We start from the raw sequence: 6,065 nt of genomic DNA, 5'->3' as shown, positions 1-6,065 counted from the left end.
TTTATCGATAGACATATTTAAGTAGACAATTTCCTCTGTATACTACTTTAGCTATTGCCCATTAATGATGATATGTAATATTTTCACTTCCGATACTCCTTAAATTTTCTAAAATTTCAGTTTGGAAAGAAAAAGAGAAAGAAATCTTTATGATGCTATCTTCAATTTTTTTTTTTTGGTATTACATTATGCATTTCTACTACATTATTTCCTCCACTGGACCTGCTTTTTCTGAAAGAGGTCCTTCCTTGAAACTGTCTGGGACAGACATCAAGAATGAAGAGTCTAAAACTATCACACTGTTTTCATCTCAATCTTCTAATTAGGGTAAATAGAACAGAGAGGCAGACCCTAGATGGGTAGCTGTGTGAGAATGTCCCTCTCTCTCTCTTTCCCGCCTTTCCTCCCTTCCTCCTTCCCTCCCTCCAGGATATCCTAGTCAACAAGAGAATGTGGACTGGATCAGAGCCTGACCTTGGGAATGAACTAGTTGTGTTAGGATCTGTCTCTTCTTAAAGCCATTTTGTGGATCCTGGTATATTCATTCTCTCCCTTTTGTTCTCTCTGATATTCAATCAGTTCTTAAAACTCCAGCCAGCATCAGTCACTGTAAGGAAATCAATTCATCTAGTTACTGAGTCAATAAATGTTTATTGAGTATCTACCACATTGCAGGACAGGGCAGCGGCATCTCCTCCCAGAGCAGGCAGCCTAGAGGGATTGCTGCGGCAGGGACTTCTCCAAAGCAGAGTGGTGTGTGTGTAGCAGGAGCACTGTTCTTACTGGGCTGTATGATTATCTGGGGGGTAGACTGTCAGTGACTACAAGGAGAATGAGGCTCCCTAACACCAGCGGAAGCCCACCTTGGCACAGTGTGTGATTTTGACAGAGGAAGTTCCAGATGCAGGGAGAGTGGACAGGGGAGGCATTTACCCAATTTGTGGTAGCTGGGGCCTCAGAGGGCTTCAGGAGGAAGTGCCATTTAAGATGAGGCTTGAAGGATGTTTGGGAGTGAGCTGCCCAGTGATGGGAAAGGGTGACCCAGGCGGACGGAACCCCAAGTGAGAAAGCCCAGGAGTAAAAGAGGGACAGTATGGTGAGTCTGAAGAAATGAAAGACTTCCAGGGGATGTGACCATGAGAAACAAGGTGGGAGCTTACTAAGTTCCTCCAACAAGCTGTCTTCTCAGTGGAGAGCAGGAGTGTGGGGGCTGCTGGCTGTGGGTGGGAGAGGAAGGAAGGGAGGGAGGCATTCCCAAGAGGGAATGGGAACTCAAGGAGGAGGAAGAAGAATGTCCTCTGAGTGAGGAACCGTGTTTCATATTCAGAACGAGGAAGTGCAAACAAAACGAGAAGACTGAGAAAAAGCAAAATAAAACATGCCAAGTCGTGACACCGCCTGTTTGTGGCGGCATCCCAGCTGCTGGTGATGCAGAGCGTACAACCAAAACACACCAGCCGAGCCTGGGAGACCCGGGTGGATTTGCCAGCAGGCCGGAAGGCGGAGGCAGGATACCTGAGGCTTAGATTTCCCGCCCCACCCCGCCTCGCCTCCTTCTCTTTTCTTCATCTGACTCAGCTGAAGGTAGTATCAGAAGTCACTTTTGGCCAGAACTTGTGTTTCTGCCGTAACCTGCGGAGGAGCTTCTGAGGCTCGCTGCTGAAGTTAAAAGAAAATCACTGAGGTTCCCGGCCCACCTGGCAGGTCTCTGACAAATGGCCAGGGGCTGTCAGTGAGCTGGTCTGGGCTATGCTGGTTGTCTGGGCCTTTTCAGAGTCGTGTAGTCATATAGGGGCAAATTGCCAGGTGCCACAACCCCCAGGGAAGGAGCCAAGCTATTCAAACACTCAGATGCCCAGTACTTCAGTTCTCAATCATGAATTTGAAATCCTAAGACCTTGAAACTCTGGCTCTGTAAACCCAGGGGGTCAGGCAGGGAGGAGATGCTGGGAAACAGTGGTTCTATTGTGAGATGGCAACACAGTGGCCGTGAGGAACCGCAGTGGGCAAGCCTGCCGGGGTAGAGCCATGTTCCTGAGAGAGAGAATGTGTCCACTTGAGATGAACGTGATGATTTTTAGGTAGCATACAGGAAAAAAAAATGTGAAATAGGTATTGATTTTACTGTATGTTTGGAAAAATTAGCATATAAATTCTATAACTTCACTTGTTTAGGGTAAGGCTAAAGTACTCAAGTTAGAATGCAGGTCAATTTAAAGGAAATTTTTTTTTTTTAATTTCAGAATATTACGGGGGTACAAATGTTTTGGTTACATAAATTGTTTTGTACCGTTTGAGTGAAAGTTCCCTTATCCACTTCTCCCTGCTCAGGCACCCATATTTAAAGATGGAACTCCATAGCCAAGCTTGCCAAGCAGTCCAGGCAAACAAGGTCAACACCCTGAGTAGTCTTCTACCTTCCCTATCTTATCTGTGAATGTGGTGTCCAGAAGACCCTGATATAGTCCCCGACAGGCCTCGACAGCCTACGGGGGAGCCCACTCCTCTGGCTTTCCTGGGTGCAGCCTACATGGCCATTTATATGGGTTGGAGTTCAGTGTCTGAAGCTTTCCCAGGCGAGTGTTGCATGCTGCTGACAACTCCACAGTTCCGGGGTCCCAGTGACAGTTCTGCTCCCACAGCTCCACTAGGTATTGCCCTGGTGGGGACTCTCCATGACAGCTCCAAACCCACATTTCCTGTAGGTATTGCTCTAGTGGGGGATCTCTTTGGTAGTATGTCCCTGTGACAAGTCTCTGCCTGGGCCCCCAGGCTTCCTTCCAGCAACAGACTTTGAAATCTAGGTGGAAGCTGCCATGCCTCCATAGCTCTTGCATCCTGTGGGTCTACAGAATTACCACCACCTGGACGCTTCCATGTTTTACAGCTTCTACCTTTCAGAGCAGGCAGGCCCTTGAGTCACAGCTGGGGTAGCTGTGGAACACTGTGCTGGTAGGCAGAGAGCAGAGCCTGGGGGGCCCCTGGGCAGCAAGCCATGGAGGGCACCGTTGGGTCTGACCCCCAAAATTATTCTGCCCTCCTGGGCCTATGGGCCTGTGATGAGAGGGGCAGTCTCAAAGATCTCTGAAATGCCTTTGTGGTCCTTCTTCCATTCTCCTTTCTCTGTGTGCTAATCTCCTTAGCAGAAGGTTGCTGAGCCACACCCTTGATTTCCTCTCCCACATCTGCTTTTTCACTCTTCATGTGGCCAGGCTGAGAGTTTTCCAAATCTTTCCACTTTGCTTCCCTTTTGATTATAAATTCCATCTTTAAGTCATTTTTCCCCCTCACAACTTAATGTAAGGGGTTAAAAGTAGCCATACAGCAGCCTGAATGCTTTGCTGCTTAGATAGTTCTTCCACCAGATCTCCTAATTCATTGCTCTTAAATTCTGCATTTCATAAAGGTCTAGGGCTTGGACACAATGCAGACAAGTTCTTTGACAGTTTATAGCAAGGATGGCCTTTACTCCAGTCTCCAGGACTCTGTCCCTCAGTTCCGTCTGAAAGCTGGTCACAATGGCCTTTGCAGTCCATATTTCTACCAGCATTCGGGTCAGGACCACTTCACCAGTCTCTAGGGAGTGCCAAACTTTCCCTATAGCCTTCTTGTCTTCTAAGCCCTCACCAGAATCTAGGCTTTTTCCAGCCCCCTCCTCCTCCAAATTCTTCCAGCTTCTGCCCGTTACCCAGTTCTAAAGCCACTTGTACATTTTCAGATATTTGTCATCAGCAACAACCCCACTTCTCAGTACCAATTTTCTGTCTTAGTCTGTTTTCTGTTGCTTATAACATAATACCTGAAACTGGACAATTTATAAGAAAAGAAATTTATTTCTCACAGTTCTGGAGGCTGGGCAGTTCAAGGTCAAGGGGGCGCATCGGGTGAGAGCCTTCTTGCTGGTGGGGACCCTACAGAGTCCTGAGGTGGCGCAGGCCATCGCACGGTGAGGGGGCTGAGCATGCTGGCTCAGGTCTCCCTTCCTCTTCTTAAAGCCTCCCGTCCCATTCCTGTGACAACCCATAAGTCCATTAATCCATTAATCCATTAACCTATAAATGGATTAATCCATTCATGAGGGAAGACCCCTCATGACCCAATTGCTTCTTAAAGGACCCACCTCTCACTTACTGCCACATTGGGGATTAACTTTCAACATGAGTTTTGGAAGAGACAAACATTCAAACCATAGTATCATGCTGGCTTGCCTGGGACTGAGGGATTCCCTGGGACACAAGATTTTCATTGTTAAAACAGGAAAGCTGGCCAGGTGTGGTGGCTCATGCCTGTAATCCTGTCACTCTGGGAGGCCGAGGCAGGACGATTGCTTGAGCTTAGGAGTTCGAGCCCAGCCTGAGCCCTGAGCAAGGACAAGACCCCATTTCTACTAAAAACTGGAAAAATTAGCCAGGTGTGGTGGCATACACCTACTACTCAGGAGGATCACTTAAGCCCAGGAGTTTGAGGTTGCTGTAAGCCGGGATGATGCTGTGACACCCTAGCCTGGGCAACAGAGTGAGACTCTGTCTCAAAAAAATAAATAAATAAAAATAAAATAAAATTTTAAAAACCCAGGATAGCCCTGGGAAAACTGGGATGAGTTGGTCACCCTACCAAATGATGAGGGTGGATGTCATGCCCTAAGAAACTCCAGCCATGGAACAGCAAAGTCACCTGAGGCAGAGACTAGAGCAGAAGGAATGAGCTGAGGGAGGGAATGGCTGGAGGGAAGAACCTTTCCAAAGAAAGAGAGCATCTTCTCCAAGATGAATTGCCATGTTAAGAAAAAGATGTTGAAAATTAACTTGGGAATTCCTTGAAGGGTTGAAGATTTTAGGGGAATAGACAAGGTTGAGGGTCCCCGGCTCCCAAGCTAAAATCAGGAGATGATCTCAGAGGCAGTGAACTGGGAAACTCGCAAGAATTAAATGAGGATCAGGGTAGTCTAAGGTCTCCAGTGACTGAGGGATGTCCCTAAAAAGATTTGTGGTCGGTTGAAGCTCAAATTGGCAGGAGAACCACAGAACCAGCCTGGGAACTGTCCCATTGATGAGTCCCTTGCCTCAGATATCTTGGCTTCTAAGATCTCACAGTTTCATGCCCAAAACATTGTACATCCACTCTCATCCCAGTTTTCTTCATTTTTACCTGAAAAATGTCCTGTTTTAAAATACATTATTTTTTTTCCCATAAAACTCACCTGAAAATAAAATATACTGTAATATAGTTCAAGGTTTTGTCAATGTTAGAAAATCCAGTAACAGCCTGACCCCAGGACCTGGTACAAGAAGCTCTCATTCCCCCAATCTCTCACTATTCTCACCTTTATAGAATTGTAGGGAAGGTGGTGGCCCAGAGACCTACTAGACTAGAATAGGGCTTCCCATTTCACAGAGTTAGGATGGGACCTGCCTTCTCTGCTAAAATTCCATGGAAATAATAATAGCAATATTGACTATTATTTATTGAGAATGCACCACCTATACCTGGCCTTGGGCAAGTAAATTAACTCAAGTCTTAGATCTCAGATATTTCATGCACTGCCTAACCATATTTTTCCATCAATGATGGATCACATGGGAAGACAGTGAGACTTCAAGCTGTCACCTGACCACTAAGTGGTAGGGTCAACAACTACAACTCTCTCTGTAGGATTCACTATCTAGAAGGGGGACAATTCCCACAATCCCATTGGAAATTGCTTTCAGAGATGCTGACTATAGTTGTGAAATCCCTGTCGCCCATCAGTGATGGAGCAGAAATTGTTTGGAGGAGCCTCAGGGAAAGGCCCATTATTGCATAGGGCCAGTGACCGGAGGTGAGCACTACTCTCCAGGGACAGAGGCAGAGCTACATGTCATGCCCTTCAGACTCCAAGGCTGCATCTCTGAGGTAGGAAGAGTCCCCAGAATACAGATGGGGCCACAGGCCTTCCAAAACTCAGGTTATCAACACAGCCATGCATGTGTTGTCAATATCTGCATTAGAAAGGAACACTAGCTATGTTTGCTTCCACTAGAGATGGAAAAAAAATACTTTTTTAAAATAGCTTTTTTCTAATCACA

The sequence above is a fragment of the Propithecus coquereli genome, unplaced genomic scaffold, assembly GCF_000956105.1.
Source record: "Propithecus coquereli isolate 6110/MARCELLA unplaced genomic scaffold, Pcoq_1.0 Scaffold1, whole genome shotgun sequence".
Taxonomy (NCBI): Eukaryota; Metazoa; Chordata; class Mammalia; order Primates; family Indriidae; genus Propithecus; species Propithecus coquereli.
This window is presented reverse-complemented; position numbering follows the sequence as displayed.